This window comes from Tupaia chinensis, unplaced genomic scaffold, assembly GCF_000334495.1.
Source record: "Tupaia chinensis unplaced genomic scaffold, TupChi_1.0 Scaffold000434_1, whole genome shotgun sequence".
Lineage (NCBI taxonomy): Eukaryota > Metazoa > Chordata > Mammalia > Scandentia > Tupaiidae > Tupaia > Tupaia belangeri.
In genome coordinates, this window is record NW_006159939.1 from 395,527 (window position 1) to 412,618 (window position 17,092).

General features: G+C 39.5%; 1 long non-coding RNA gene across 2 annotated transcripts in view; it reads left to right on the plus strand.

The window, feature by feature from the left end:
• The first annotated feature begins 923 nt into the window (after window positions 1-923).
• LOC102469334 (uncharacterized) overlaps window positions 924-17,092 on the plus strand; it is a 79,973-nt gene continuing 63,804 nt past the window's right edge. For both annotated transcript variants that reach the window (XR_335530.1, XR_335529.2), the window contains exon 1: window positions 924-957. This is a non-coding gene — a long non-coding RNA (uncharacterized LOC102469334). The remainder of the gene's footprint in view (window positions 958-17,092) is intronic.

Genomic DNA, 17,092 nt, shown 5'->3' on the forward strand with positions numbered 1-17,092 from the left:
CCGACAGCCCGCTCGCCGCGCTGGCAGCTGTCCCTCGCCCCGCCCCTGCCACGCCCCCGTGCGGGGCATGCCGGGAATTGTAGTCCGCGGCCACCTGGCCCGGGGGCCCGCAGGCCAGAGTAGGCTCCGAAGAAGGGGCTCCAAGTGGAAAGCGAGCCTTGGGAAGGAAACGCGGCTTCAGCGGGTTTGATAATGTCTGGAGAGCTCTAAAGTAAGCAAAATAAAATATGGTTCCTTGACTAAAGCATTTATCTGTTTATGAATTACAATGGACTATCTACTGCACACCTTGGTACATTCTCACACGAGACAATTTTATATCTTAAAACCTATGTGTTTTTTTAAAGAATTATTTTATTTAACTTTATTATTATATCATTATTATTTTTCAGTTTGATCAGAGAGAGACAGAGAGATAGAGAGGAAGTGAGAAAGCAAGCCACCAGGTCCGAGACTTGAACCGTGGTCGGCCATGTGGGAGTCCAGCACCTTTAACCACCACGCCACTTGCCGGCCCCAAAACCTATATTTTAAACTCACATCATTAGCTTATGCTCCTGATTCATTTATCCCGAGAGATTACTGGCCACCTCATTCAAACATCCTACAGGCACCTTAAACTCAGTCTTAAAAATTCAACTCTCCTTGTGGGCTCAAACTACTTCTCTCTGCCTACATTTCTGTCATCATCACCATCTATCAAGTGGCAGAAACTGGGGAATCAACCTTACTATTCCCTTGTAGTGTAGTGGAGACTGCTGTTATTTTGTTTGGGCTGCTAAAAATCCTTTTTTCTTTTAGGAATTGTTACTTCTCTCACCTTACATCCTTTGCAGTGCCTGTGGGACCGGAACTGGCCAATCTAAGTACCCCACCTTCCCGGACACAGCTGTGATCTGGGGATGCACACATGACCAAGCAGAGATGACCCCTCAGTGTCCTTTCCAGAAACTCTTGGTAAGAAAGAATCTTTCTCTTGGGGACTGTTTGGTTGCTGAAGACCTTGTAAACTTAACTCCTCAGGACAGAGACATCATAGTGACACGAAGGGGCTTGACTTTTCTGAAATGGTTTAGAATTAAGGCAGGTAGGGAGAAGAAATAAAGAGCCCCAATGGCCTCATTTAAATCTCTTGATCTAGCAGAGGTTCAATCATACAAACACACACCACCACCACCACTACATCTCTTTATTGGTAGATTCTTTTTTTTTTTTTTTTTGGAGAGATTTTCACTGTAGGGCGCGTGCGCTCGCCAGACAGACAGAGAGAGACATAGAGACAGAAAGCGAGAAATCACCCCCTGGGGGGATGGTCACGCCGCAATCCCTTCTCCTCCATTCTCCTCTCGGTATCTTGGGCACGCACGCACACGCGCCTGGCGTGAGTTTTAAGCCACCGGGTCCGGGACACGAACCGCGGTCGACTACGTGGGAGTCCAGCGACATGGCCATTACGCTAACTGCTGGTTCCCTTTATTGGTAGATTCTTAAGCAAGTATCTCTGACTTAACAAAAATTTTCTCTCTTATCACTTGTAAGCCTATATCTGCAAGTAGAGGATCCCCTTGCCTGTTTTGGGGGAAGGCTGGTACGTTTTGAAGGAATGGAAGGTAGTGTATTGCCTGTCCATCTCAGAGAGGAGAGGCTTGGCCTTTTTGGAAGGGGACAAAATAACCCTTTGGTGTTTTGAGTCTAGAAGAGGTACCAGACACTTCATGTCTCTGCCTGGAAAGTAACTGAGGGCCTAATCCTTCCCAAGACTGACTCTGGGAGAAGGTACTTCCTGTAGAAATGGAGAAGGATAGCGGTGCACAGATACCCACAGAGGACTTGTAGAAGGGGGGCAGGCACAATGAACCACCCCAGCACTGCAGGCCAGCGAGCAGGCTGACCCCACACACTGGCTCTCTGAAGCAGACCTTCACAGCTGCTGTGCCCCAGAGACACTGACTATGGTCTTTTGGTGATTGTGTAAGGAGGACATCCTCTTTGTACACACCAAAACACCTTCCTCTCCCACCCCGATAATACTCTTAGTTCCAATAATAATATAGTTGCCATTCTCCTCAGTCATTCCCTCATGATCCCTAAGTATTTCTTGGCCATCAATCTCAGTAGTTTGACTTGTGGGGCACATTGGTTTCTTCCAGGCTGGGGGCAGACAAATGGCGCCACTGTTATTTATCAAATAAGATTACTAGGAGAGGCACAGTTCCTTCTTTGATCTCGAGGAAAGAAACTGTTCCTTCTTTGTAATCTTCTTACAAAGAAAAATGTGTGGGTCACGGTACGTTCTCAAGTAAATGCTGAGGAACTGTATCTCATATTACTTTTTCCATTCCTGCCCCCTCAAAGGTATTTATATGCTTGCCATCTTATGATAATAAAACATTTTATATTCTTGCTGCTCTCACCCTTACGAGAAAAGAAGAGAGAGAGAGAGAGATAATGGTAGTGAAGGCAAAATGAGTCCGATATATGGCACACAAAAGGCTGATAATATTTCTTTCGATGAAATTAGAGTATGCTCATTTAAGATATTGTTCTTTAATCTGAAGAGTGATGATTGTGCCAGGAAAAGGAAGTATCTGTGTATCTGGATTACTTTGGAGGAATAAGATAAACTATTCTCAAAGCAAATGTTCATAGTCATTCTTCCTAAAGATGAGTGTGAACTGCTGCTGCTAAAGAATAGGTCTTTCATGTTGATGGCATGAGAATACATCTTTATGTTAACTCTTATTTTATGATTCCATATTTTTAAAACTCAATACAGAGAAGTCCTTTCATTCATTCATTCTCAATCTCATCTAGTCTTATGGCTGTGAATAGTATCTAGTTCTTTATACTCAGGATCTTCACATGTTCTCCTCCCATTCTCTCTTAAATATACTCCAATCAGGTTTTTGCTATCACAAATCAGGGAACCTATTTTTCTTAAGATCACCAGTGATGCCCCTTCCTAATCACAATACATGAGAATGTATTCTTCTTATATGAATTATACTCAGCTTCTAGTATAATTTACACTTTTGATCAATTGATCATACATTAATTGCATTCTACAAGCCATGCATTAGAGTAAAGATGATCAAGACCAGAGATTAGCATTTGGATGGGGTGACCAAAAACCGCAGTAAAGAGTGGTGTGTGCTATGATGGAAGTGTGTGTGCAAGGTAGACAGTACAAAGAAGTATTTAGATTAGAATGAGATTTTTGTGTTAAGATGATTCTTAACTTTTAAAGCATCAGGATAGTCCAGGCTGAGTTAACAGTGCTGTGATAGCACAGACGAATGAAACAGCCTTATGAATTAGGAGGCTGGAAGTAGGTCACTATAATTGATGCATAAAATACTGGTTGGTTGGTGGAAAAGGATGAGAATAGAGAGGAACACATGAGATAGGTTATAGCACATAAAAATCTTATAAGCTTAGCTTTTTCAAGGAAGTTAGAGAGAACAAGGGTATTAAATAACTCATGCCCTTGTGGCCCATTAGTACTTCTGGGAAAGGCTGTGGTAGAATGGGAACCCTCTTACACTGTTGGTGGGAATGTAAATTAGTTCAACTTCTGTGGAAAACAATATAGAGTTTTCTCAAAAATCTACAAATAGAACTTCCATATGACCCAGTTATTCTACTTCTTAGCATTTATGCAAAGAATAGGAAAACACCTGAATAAAAAGACACTTGCACATTCATAATTATTGCAGCATTATTCTTGATTCTAAAACATGGAACCAAACTAAGTGCCCCAAAACTGATCACTGGGTTGAAAAAATGTGGCACATATATACTATGGAATATCATATAGCTATAAGAAACAATGAGATCCTATTGTTTGACTCTAAATGGATTAATATAGAAAACTAACGTTTATTGAAGTGAGCCAGAGTTTGGAAGATACACACTGTATCTTTCAACTTGTACTTAGTGTCAAAAAAAGGAGAGAAATAACTCATTTTATCATTCTTTCAACAACTGTTCTTGCATGACTACTGCATGTCAAGCATTTTTCTGGGCACTGTAAATACATAGAGGTGATTTTTAAAAAAAGGTGTTCACATTTTGGATATAGCTTAACAATGTAGCTACAGGATTTACCAACAAACCTGATCGAGAGTGTGAGACGAACAAAGGGTGAAACAAGGATTTTTGTCTGGCCATTAGTAGGAAGATATTGCAATTAACTGAGTTGGAAGGATTGTAAGAAGACTAAGTTGTGGAGTAGAATTTAAAATTCTGTTTTATAACTGTCATATTTGAAACATTTGTTAGACATCCAAAAGGATTAAAAAGAGATCAGCTATCAAATATGTTGACTTAAAGTTAACAGGAGAGGTCAAGGTTATAAATGCAACTTTTGCAGTAATCATGTAGATACTATTCATAGCCTTAAGACTAGATGAGATTGAAAGTTATGGTAGATAGAAAAGGGAAGACATAGACCACCACATAGCTGACTCCATGGTTTGAGTCCTGCACTCCGCAGGTTGTAAAACATGCTGGGTGCATGTGTGTGCATGCCCAGAATCCCAAGAAGAGAATGGAGAAGAAGGGATTGTGTCATGGCCATCCCCCTGTGGATGATTTCTTACTTTGACTCCCTCTGTCTCTCTCCAGTGAGCACACATGTGCTATGGCAAAAATTAAAAAAAAGAAAAGAAAAAAGAAAAAAAAAAAAAGAAAAGAAAAGAAAAAGAAAGGGAAGATACTAGAATAGATCACCTAGGGTGAAAAAACTTATAAAACAGAAAAGATGTTAAAAAGACTGAGCCATGGGCTCTCCACCATGTAGAGGTGAAGGAAATGAGAAAACAACCAAAGTGGCTGAGAAAGAAGGCAAAGCAGAGGGGAAACCAACATGGTAGCCCAAAGTCTAAATGAATGAAAGTGCTGGAAGGATCAATTATATCAAATGCTGGATTGTCATGTAAGAATACATTGCTATGTACTGTATTTAGGAATACTGAGTAATTGATGATCTTAAGAAAAGTAGATCCATTGGCTTGTGATGGCAAAAACCTTACTGAATGCATTAAACATGGATGGAAGGGGGCCTACAGATGGTGTAGCAGTTCCCTCACTGGACTCCCATGTGGTCAGCTGTGGCTTGACTCCCAGACCTGATGGCTTGAAAGTCACACTGAATGCTTGTATGTGCCTGCCCAAAATCTTGGCAGGAGAATGGAGGAAGGGGATTGTGGCATGGCTATCTCCACTGGAGGGTGATTTCTCACTTTCCCTCTCACTATCACTGTCTCTCTCTCTCTCTCTGGTGAATACACACCCACTAATGCAAAAAACCTCTTAAAATAAAAAAGATGGATGGGAGGAAGAAATATGATCATTACTATAGACAATTACAGAGTTTTGGTGTAGAGAAAATAGAGGAAAGTGGTTAGTCCCATGGCCTAGTGGTCAAGGGACCTAGATCCCACATGGCTAACCAGTTTGGAGCCCAGATCCAATGACTTGAAATACTTGCTGGGCATTTATACATGCAGGCTCCAAATCCTGACAGGATGGAGAAATGGAAGAAAAGAGATTGCGCTGTGACCACACTTAATTTTCTCCCTTTCTTTCTCTCTCTCTCTTTCCAGCAAGTACACATGCTTTCTGGCAAAAACAATAATAACACAGAAAACAAAAAACAAACAAACAGTAGTCGAATATTTAGTCTTAGAGCTTTTTGTTTTTAAGAGGTGAGAAATAATACTCTCTTTGCATGTTGATAAAAATTTTGCAGTAGAGGAGAAATTAATATACAGAAGGTAGAGGAAAGAGTTGCTAAAGAAATTTCCTTGATTAAATCACAAGAGATATTATCTAATTTTAGGTGGAAAAACTTGCTTTGGATAGTAAGGGAAGAGAAGACAAATATTGTGGGCATGAACCTATGGTGCTGACCCCTCAAAGACTAGATTTAAAGATGCCCAAATCAGAGGAAGTTCTGCCTAGCCATGAAAGAAATTCTGGAACAACACTGCACTGTGATAAATTAAAAATACTCACCACTTTGAAGATGTTAATCGAGAATGACCATTTTCAGGAGTTTTATGATCATAAATGTTAACCATGGTTAGCATTTATTGAGAACTTGTGTTCCATGCAGACTGGTGAGTTTTTACATTCATTATATTGATCCCTGCAACAATCCTTAACCCCTTAGCATCATTCTCAACTGCAGTTATGAAAACTGAGCCTCATTTTGAGATGTTTAACTACTGTCCTAAGTAGAGCAGGCAAACTCTGTAAGTTGTATCCTAAGTCTGTCTATGAGTAAAGTCGGATTTCATGGGGAGAGGAAAAAACAGAAGCGTCCATCTAGATTCAGAATAGATAGGATCTGTGAGAGATACCTCATAACTTGTTCTCTTTGATAGATGGGGACCTTTGAATAAGATGGCAGAAAATGTTTGAAAACCGTGATTTATTAGGAATGAGACCAGTAAGGGAGTTAGTGTTGATAACTCTGGGTGCCTTTCCAGGCTGCTTCCCGAAGTGGGGCTGACAGTGAATTCCACTGTTCACTGCACTCCTGCTTAGAGGAGCTAAGGCTCAAAGAGAGTGGGAAGAAAGTTCCAAAGTTCCAGTTGGAACCATCTAGGAAGTAGAGACACAGAGGTGTAGCTCTTGATAAAAGAGTGACAATGACGGGGCACCTGACCAGATCTTTATCCCCCAACTTATGTCACCTTGAGCAGAAGACAGCTGCTATCCTTAAGTCACACCAAGCCAAATCAATCCAGGCCAGCCCCATTCCTGAAGGAGTGCATGTTGGTGAAAAGTAGGTTCTGGACAGAGTTAATTATTACAAGGGATGTTACAAAGTTCCCCAGTGTGCCAGCTCACTTTTACTACTTCCGTATGGGAATGGGACTTGTGGCATTGCTTCTTCCAAGCATGCAGGCGTCCATGACCCTCAGAGGAAGCCGGAAATACCATAGTCCCCCAGTTAACACAGTGTGCATTTCCCCGGCTGCCTTTGTATGGGTAGGCTTTAGTCGATCTTTGCAAGGGACTGAAAGAGACTACAGAGGGCACAGTGTGTCCTATGCATGCATTGTGCTTGATGGTTTGTGTGTTCAGATCCCCCTGTCTCACCTATTTGTTAGTTGACCTTGGGAAAACTCCTTATTCCTCATGTATCTAAATTTTCTCTTCTGTCTCATAAATATGATAACAATAATGACCATATCATAAGGTTTTGAGAGCCAAGCGATAATGCAAAAAAAATAAAAATTAATGCAATGAATAGCATGAAATAAGAGCCTGATAGATGGAGGTATGAAAGTCTTTGTGTATCAGCCAAAAAAAGCTAGTTTATGAGCAGCTACAAAATATCATATTAAATAAGTTTACTGAGCTTGTTTGTTTGTTTGTGTTGCTAGCAGGCACATGTATTTACTAGAACGAGGCACATAGAGAAAGGGAGAAGGGAAGAAGCACCCCCCAATCCCTTTTCTTCCATTTCTCCATCTTGTCAGTATTTAGGGAATGCATGCATATGGCCTTGGCATGTTTTTCAAGCTGGGTCCAGAATTCAAACCATGCAGTAGGCCATATGAAATATGGCTCTCTTAACCACTAGGCCACAGGGTTAGTTTTTGTTTTCTTGGTTTTGTATTTTGTTTGTTTGTTTGCTTGCTTGCTTTTATTTGTTTGTTTTTGTTTGCATAATGCTAGAGAGGTTCTTTGGGTAGAAAAAGTGAAGGGCCTGGCCTAGGTGAGCTGGAATAGAGCATTTTTAGATGTCTACTGTGCTATGCTACTATGTTACAAATACCTTCTGTGCCTTTCTGACTTTAGTTAGACTTGGCTACCCATATGGCCCCTGACTGGGCCAGGGGTCTGGGTTAGGGAATACAGTCCTCAAGGTCATGTCTAAAATGTGGGAAAGAATGTTAAAGGGGAAGATAGAACACACAGGATAGCAGATGAAGAGTGGGATTGTGAATGCTGTGAAGGCAAGAAATCAGAACTAGTGATGAGCAGGAGAAAGGCAAGACCTCAGAGAAGCTAGGAGGGATACTAGATATGCAGCTATATGTAATATGAGTTTGAGGAAATTTTATGGAAATCTTGAAGTACAGTTTCTCCAAGATTTTGAGGACTTGTACACAACTGATATTTAGGCTACAGTTATTATTAGTTTGTCCCCAGACTTAATCATGGTTGTGAATGAGTGACAAAAATGGTGGTGCACCTTCAAGTACTCGGTTACCTCTGTTTGCTCCCAGTCTGACGGAGTAGTCAGTAGCAAACTGAACTGCAGCACTGGGAACCACATGGCTGATCGTGGGTTAGGATACCTGGGTCACATGCTTGCATGCCCAAGATCCTGGTGAGCTGGAGGTCTGAGGAAAGGGGCTTTGGGGACTGTGGTATGATGAGACCCTGTCTAGGGTGCTTCTCTCTCTTTCTCGAGCACATACATGCTTTCTATCATGAATAAAACAAAGAAGCTTAAAAATAATACATTTGTTTTTATAAAGGCATTTGGGCTTTTCTGAAGGACAATTCAATGAGCTGAATAATGCCGCTTTCAACATGTCTAAATTCAGATCCCTAGAATCTGTGATTATGTTATATTACATGGAGCTCTGCAAAGACTCTGAGTTAGAGCTCTTGAGATGAAGAAGTGATTCTTGTTTATTCAGGTAGGGCCAATGTAATCAGAAAATCCTTTTAAGAGGGGGAGGTAGGTGTGTCAGTCAGGAAGAAAGGATGTAAAAATAGAAGTAGAGGAGAGAAAATGTTATACTCTATGAAGACAGAGAGCGAGGCCAAGAGCCAGGGGATGCAGGCAGCCTCTAGAATTTGGAAAAAAAAAAAAAAAAAGGAAATTATTCTCCTCTAGAGCTTCCAGAAGGAGTACAGGCCTGTAGATGATTTCACTTGAGCCTAATGAAGCTAGTTTTGGAACTGTCAGATATAAGTTGGATGGTTTAAGGCACTAAATTTGTGGTACTTTGTTAGAGCAGCAATAGGGAACTAATCTGGAGGTGTAGGTTTAAGTATTCGGTCAAGAGTAGGAAAGATGAGAAGACAGTGTGATATCTGTCCTCTGCCAGGCCACACAGGCTGGTGCCTGGGTCCTGTGGAAGGAAGTGCAGGAGATGGGGTATGGAGGAGCTGTTGTCATGAAGGAATGTTTGGCAGATGGCAACAGAAGCAGCAATGCTTAGGGATCTGGGTAAGAAAGTATGAAACAGCAGAGAAAGTGGAGGGTTAGCATAGCTCTTAGAATAAGAGGTTTCTACTGGTTTCATTAGTGGTTATTCTGAGCAGAGAAGCTTCAGAATCCTTGATATCTGGGGAGGGGAGAATTCCAGAGAGCCAGTGGTGTCACTCATTGGATAGGACTTGTTTTGAGAAATACTAGACATCCCTGAAGACTCCATGAAAGACGTGAGGGACACTTAATGAAGGATGGATTCTTGCATGAATAGAGAAAGCCGGTCTGAATTATAATGGTTTCTGTGAAGTCATCTGTAGGGCCTGGAGAAACTTGAATTACAGAAGAGTCTTAATAGCAGTGGTAAGAATGCATATTGCCAAAGTGCTTTCTGGGATTTATTTACTTATGATGCTCCCAGGGATGAGTAAGAATCACTTGAAGCCAGACTTCTAGAGGTGAAATGAATTAAAACCACAAATTAAGAGTGAGGATGTGTTCTGACCAGTAGGTGGCTCGCTCCCATGGACTGTCGTATTTTACCTAGGAGGCTTGAGATGTAGAGAAAAGGAAAATAATATTGAAATTCTCCTTTTCAAAAGATTTGCTTTTTTTCTTAATTTTGATTTATTTTCTTCTTAAATTTTTGGTTTATTAATTTTTCAAAGACTTTCTTAAGAGAAGAACAGAATATACAAGAATTTAACTGTTCTGTCACTTTATATCTTGTTGGTTATAATACATTCATTCTTCACTCAAACATTTATGGAAGACCTCTTCTGAGAAAAAGATAATGACTAAGCCTTGTGGTGGGTAATATAAGTTTGCAAAAACACAGCTCTAATTGTAAAGAACCCTAAGATTTCATGTAGCTATGTAAATTATAAATGTAATATATAGGAAATAAAATGTATAGGATAGTCTCCCTACTTACCTGCAGTTTTGCTTTGCTTAGTTTTAGTCAACTGCCAGACAGTACATAAGATATTTTGAGAGAGACCACATTCACATAACTTCTATTTTAGTATATTATTGTAATTGTGCTATTAAAAATTTGTATTCATTTCTTCCTTCTCTGAGTGAGAGAGAGAGAGAGAAAGAAATAGAGACAGGCACCACTTAGAATTTTCATGCCATAATCTACTCCTAGCCTTGATCAGCCATGGATCATAGGCACATATGTGCCCAGCATTGTCAGAGAGGTCTCTAGTCATGAACCTGGAACCTCTTCCTCCCTTGCAGAGGGTTATATCACTTCAGTGCCATCATCTCGCCCCCAATATAATTGTCCTGTTTTATTACTAGTTGTTAACCTTTACTTTGCCTAATTTATAAATTAAACTTTATTATATGGGGGCCAGGTGGCAGTGCAGTTGTGACACAGCCAGATGCACATGGAAAGGGTCCTGGCTTTTTGTCTCAGGATCTCCCTGAGTATTCTGGGATTGTGATGGACAGGGCCAGCTGAGACTGGTTCTGGATCATAGCTTAGGAATCCTGTGGGGGACATCTCTTTCTCTAGTAAAAGCGATAAATAAATTTAGGAAAAAGCCTTTATTATAAGTATGTATGTAAAGGCAAAAGCACAGTCTGTAGGGTTCAGAATTATCCCCAATTTCAGGCATCCACTGGTGATCTTGGAATACATCTTCTATAGATAAGGGGAGACCACTATAATGTAACCTATCTTCAATCTTGATGCACCCACCCACCCACCACTCTTTATTTTCCACACTGATATGTTGGCAGTTCCTCTCACTAACATTTGTAATAGTATTACATTAGAAAAATGTGTTTGATTTTCCAACTGACAACAAATGAAATTTGGAAATAGCCAGGTAAAATTTGGCATCCGTATTTTCAGACTTAAGAAAAATAAGAATTATCTATAAATTCAACCTGAAACACATTGAAAGTCCAAAAAATGGGAAAAATTGAGAACTTTACTATATCCTCCTAATGCCCAATGAAAAAATAAAATGGAAATAAATAAATTGAAGCGATTGTAGCAAGCTAATATTTTGAAAATACTAATATTTGAAAAGTGCTAATGTATCTCCCTTGTTACCTGGTTTTCCTTCCCACTGATGAGCAGCAGGTTTTGTTTCATTTCCCTAAGTTCAGGTACTGAGATTTGAGATGATGTCCTTTGTTCATTGTATTCTTTTATTGTTCATTTATGAGGGGCTCCCCTCTTATTTTATTTCCCCCCTTTCCTTCCTATTCCTTCTCATTTTTTCTCTTCTCTCACAGACAACTACCCTGTTTTTTATTTTTTATTTTTTGAGAGGTTTTTGCTATAGGGCGCGTGACCGTGACAGAAAGACAGAGACAGAGACCAAAAGCAAGAAATCATCCCCCCAAGGCGGATGGCCACACTACAATCCCTTCTCCCCCATTCTCCTTTCATGATCTTGGGCACACATGCACACACGCCCAGCAAGAGTTTAAGCCCCTGGGTCTGGGACTTGAGCTGCAGTCGACTACATGGGAGTCCAGCAATGTAGCCATTACACCATCTGCTGGTACCAATTACCCTAATGTGTTTTATATATGCCCTTGGCTATATATGAGTGAATTCAATAAGTTTGTGAAAAATGGAATTAAAGTACCAATATGTTTGGTGCAAACAAAAATGGGAGATCCATGCATTTTTTTTTCATTATACACAATTTTCATGAACATTTTGAAGACCCCTTGTCTGTATGTGGACATAGTTTTGTTTCATGTGTGTATTTTTAATGTACCATATACTAAAAGAAAGCTCCTTTTTACATTTAATTTTGTCTGGAATGGCTCCATTGGTATAACAAGGGAAGCAAAAGTATCAGGCAAACTCGAAGACACCAAAAGCAGAAAGAACTAATGCTCTGTTCCTAAGTAGAGTCTGGGAAAATGGAAGACTCAACAGTTGACTCAAGTCACTGTATGGTCCAGGAAAGGAGGAGAAAAAAAATGTCTCCAGGATGTGTATCTAGGCAGATGGCCCTGAGAAAATGATGTGAAGTTTCACTCCCAGTGGGGCACAGCCAAGAGATTGTCAGCCTTGTGGAGAGCAACTCAGAGAAGAGCCTTGACCTCACCCAGTTTTCTGTATCTCCAGAGAAAAAAATAGAAAAGTAACAGAGAAAGAGAGAGAGAGAGAGAGAGAGAGAGAGAGAGAGAGAGAGAGAGAGAGAGAGAGAGAGAGAGCCTCTGTGCGTCAGACACAGCCAGGTTCGTAGTCCACAGTTCTCACCATCATGACAAAGAGTAGCAACTACGCAGAGGCACAGCAAAGATCAGACTGGAATGTAGACTGTGGCAACAGATGTCACAATTTATACAACAGGTAGACTGTGATGATCAAGACCAGATAATCCATCCTTATTCTTTTATGCTACATGACCCCTCTCCACTCAGAATTTTTACTTTTTTCCAGGAATGAGAGGAAGCCATGCCATTTATTGAAAATTTCTTCTTTATACCTCCTAATTGCAGAAAGTAGTGAGTAAGCAGCTATGAAAGCAGGCACGATGAGGCAAGCATAAGAAAATTTCTCGAATTGCATCTAGGCACTCCCTCCTAAGAGCAGCACAAAGTGATAGTATCTGAAAGGAAAATTCCCTCTAAACTTCTGAATGTGGATTATTTTATTTTCCCTTCTTTTCTGATTTCTCTCAAATTATTTATTTCTTTGTTTGTTTTTAATTTTCTGTGTGGTTATGTGTTTGCTAGAGGAGGAAGAGGGAGAGAGAGAGAGAGAGAGAAAGCATCCCCCAAGGGAGATGGCCACATTGCAGTCCCTTCTCCTGCATTCTCCTCTTGGGATTATGGACACACATGCACACATGCCCAGCGTGCTCGTCAAGCTTCCAGGTTTGGGACTTGAACCATGCAATCAGTCATGTTGGATCCAGTTGTCTTAGCCACCATGCTACTCACTGGCCCAAAATTAAATTTTATTTATTTTTTCTCACTAAATCTTTGTAGAGCTGCCACATCTATGCTTCTTATTCCTTTTCTCAGAGAGGCAATATTTCACTAAGATTTTCTCATTTCTTTTAGATATCTGGAGATAATTTTAATTTATTTCCTGGCAACGTTATTCTGCTGAGTGTCCTTAGTTTATCAGTTGATTTGCCTATTCCTGTCTTTGTGTCCTTCTTCTTATTCTGATTTTCCTTCTCCTTCTAGTATCTTTTTGCCGATCCAGAACAGATTTCCTAATTATGTTTCACCAGTGAAACAGATTAATTTCTTAAGATATTTACAGGAGGGCTGGGGCCCGCAGATGGCACGGTGGTTAAGGAAACTGGACTCCCACGTGGCCAACTGTGGTTCGAGTCCTGGACCTGGCAGCTTGCTTTCTCACTTTCCCTCTCTCTCTTTCTCTCTGTCTCTGTCTCTCTCTGGTCAAATTAAAATATGTAAATAAATAAATAAAATAATTATTTTAAAAAAATATATTTACAGGAGGGGCCAGTAGATGGCACAGTGGTTACATCACTGGACTCCCACATAGCCGACCATGCTTCAGGTCCCGGACCTGGTCACTTGCAAATCATACCAGGTGTGTGTGCATGTGTTCCCAAGATCACAGGAGGAGAATGGAGAAGGGATTGTGATGTAGCCAACCCCTCTGGGGGTGATTTTTCACTTTCCCTCTCATGTCTCTGTCTTTCTCTCTCTCTCACTTTCCCTCTCATGTCTGTCTTTCTCTCTCTCTTTGGCAAGTGTATGCACCCTAACCACCCCCATCCCCCCCCCCAAAAAAAGAAAAAAGATATTTGTAAGAATTATGGGAAGTGAGGAAAAAACAAGGTTTGGGGGCAGAATGAATGGACAGACAACCTAAGTTTTGTTTATTTCTTTAACAAGGTAAAGTCTTTGCTCCAACAAAAATGGCCCCTTTGTGGGATTCCTCATTTGGCTTTACCTGCACCACCATTTGGAAACAAACTTCATTTTTACTATTGGTGCATGCTCTTTCTTTCTGCTGTTGCAAACCAGGGACTCAGATTTTTAGTAATGTGACCCTGCGTGCTTCATGAAATGTACTTTGTCCTGGCTCTTTCTGAGGTATACGGTACAGCTGTAGCTTTTTCTTTTTTTCTCCTCTCTTCTCCTTTATAACCATTTGCCTATTTAGTACTCACTGCCTTTTTTTCTTTTTTTTTTTTTTTGAGAGGTTTTCGCTATAGGGCACGTGCGCTTGCCAGACAGACAGAGAGAGACATAGAGACAGAAAGCGAGAAATCACCCCCCAGGGGGGATGGCCACGCTGCAATCCCTTCTCCTCCATTCTCCTCTTGGGATCTTGGGCACACACACACACGCGCCCAGCATAAGATTTAAGCCACCAGGTCTGAGACGCGAACCGCGGTCGACTATGTGGGAGTCCAGTGACATAGCCATTATGTTAACTGCTAGTTCCCAATACTCACTGCCTTTGAAAGCTTTTTTTTTTTTTCCCTCTTTTGTGATTTGGCATTTATCTGTCTTCTAGTTTTGCTAAACACAGATTTTGAATTTTTCTCTTTTTTTTCTCACTATTTTTTAAAAATTTTATTCTGCTTAGGTATGTTGTTCTTTATATAGGCTCACAGATCAAATAAACTAACATAACTTCTACTTAATGTTAAGGTTGTGACAAATATAAATTTGTGTTTAACCAAATTTCACGATTATTAGACAAACTTTATGCCAACTGTGGCTATGTTTTATAGTGTCAGCTTGACAAAAACTTCTAAGATCTTTAGTTCCTTTAAATGATTGGACTGATAATAAATCAAGTTCATTCATGGATAACCATTGGATACCTAGGTCATTTCTAGTAATGCAGAATTTTGAAACACTGATTATGAGGCTTAGTTTTAAGTCTATACATTCTTGCTTTTTTATTTTTTGTGTTACAGAAAGGCTGTATCTTTGAGTCTTGTTATGAATATGTACATTTTTACCACTTTGAGGTCTAAAAAGGATATTTGTCGTTATATAAAGTTGTTTTATATAACTGTATTCATGAGTTCTACTAGTCTACTAATAAGTTCTCAATTCTTTATGTCCTATTTTCCCTGTGAAACAGAAATAACTTTGGTTAAAGGTTATTACTAACATACATGAACGAGACTCTACTGAAATCAATTGTGACAGAGAGGTACAACTTTGTATGTAAGATAATGAGATGTACTTTTGCTTACTAATGGAAAAAGAAAGCAGTTTTTTTTTTTATTATTATCATAATCTTCTTTATATTACATTGGATTACATATAACTTTACATTGACTTCCATTGCTTTTTCAAAAGGGAATGCCATGCATGTCAGTCAATACAGAGGCATCGATCTCCCCGCCCTGGCTCTTTCTGAGGTATACGGTACAGCTGTAGCTTTTTCTTTTTTTCTCCTCTCTTCTCCTTTATAACCATTTGCCTATTTAGTACTCACTGCCTTTTTTTCTTTTTTTTTTTTTTTGAGAGGTTTTCGCTATAGGGCACGTGCGCTTGCCAGACAGACAGAGAGAGACATAGAGACAGAAAGCGAGAAATCACCCCCCAGGGGGGATGGCCACGCTGCAATCCCTTCTCCTCCATTCTCCTCTTGGGATCTTGGGCACACACACACACGCGCCCAGCATAAGATTTAAGCCACCAGGTCTGAGACGCGAACCGCGGTCGACTATGTGGGAGTCCAGTGACATAGCCATTATGTTAACTGCTAGTTCCCAATACTCACTGCCTTTGAAAGCTTTTTTTTTTTTTCCCTCTTTTGTGATTTGGCATTTATCTGTCTTCTAGTTTTGCTAAACACAGATTTTGAATTTTTCTCTTTTTTTTCTCACTATTTTTTAAAAATTTTATTCTGCTTAGGTATGTTGTTCTTTATATAGGCTCACAGATCAAATAAACTAACATAACTTCTACTTAATGTTAAGGTTGTGACAAATATAAATTTGTGTTTAACCAAATTTCACGATTATTAGACAAACTTTATGCCAACTGTGGCTATGTTTTATAGTGTCAGCTTGACAAAAACTTCTAAGATCTTTAGTTCCTTTAAATGATTGGACTGATAATAAATCAAGTTCATTCATGGATAACCATTGGATACCTAGGTCATTTCTAGTAATGCAGAATTTTGAAACACTGATTATGAGGCTTAGTTTTAAGTCTATACATTCTTGCTTTTTTATTTTTTGTGTTACAGAAAGGCTGTATCTTTGAGTCTTGTTATGAATATGTACATTTTTACCACTTTGAGGTCTAAAAAGGATATTTGTCGTTATATAAAGTTGTTTTATATAACTGTATTCATGAGTTCTACTAGTCTACTAATAAGTTCTCAATTCTTTATGTCCTATTTTCCCTGTGAAACAGAAATAACTTTGGTTAAAGGTTATTACTAACATACATGAACGAGACTCTACTGAAATCAATTGTGACAGAGAGGTACAACTTTGTATGTAAGATAATGAGATGTACTTTTGCTTACTAATGGAAAAAGAAAGCAGTTTTTTTTTTTATTATTATCATAATCTTCTTTATATTACATTGGATTACATATAACTTTACATTGACTTCCATTGCTTTTTCAAAAGGGAATGCCATGCATGTCAGTGAATACAGAGGCATCGATCTCCCCGCTTTATCATTCAAAGTCTTTTCCATGCATTTCCCAATAATTATTATTATTATAATTTTTTAAGACAGTCAATCACTATTTCTCATTTTGCTTGTTAAAAGACTTCACCCATCATGAAATACTTCCCAGACCAGTCCAGTTGAGAATACTATACACGTCATCTTCAACAGATAATAAACCATATCTGTTTCTCACTAACATCCCCTCTATTGTTCACTTGCTATCTTTCTCTATCCTCTTCTCTCTTTTTTTTTTTTATAGTTTATTTTTTATTATAACTTTTTTTT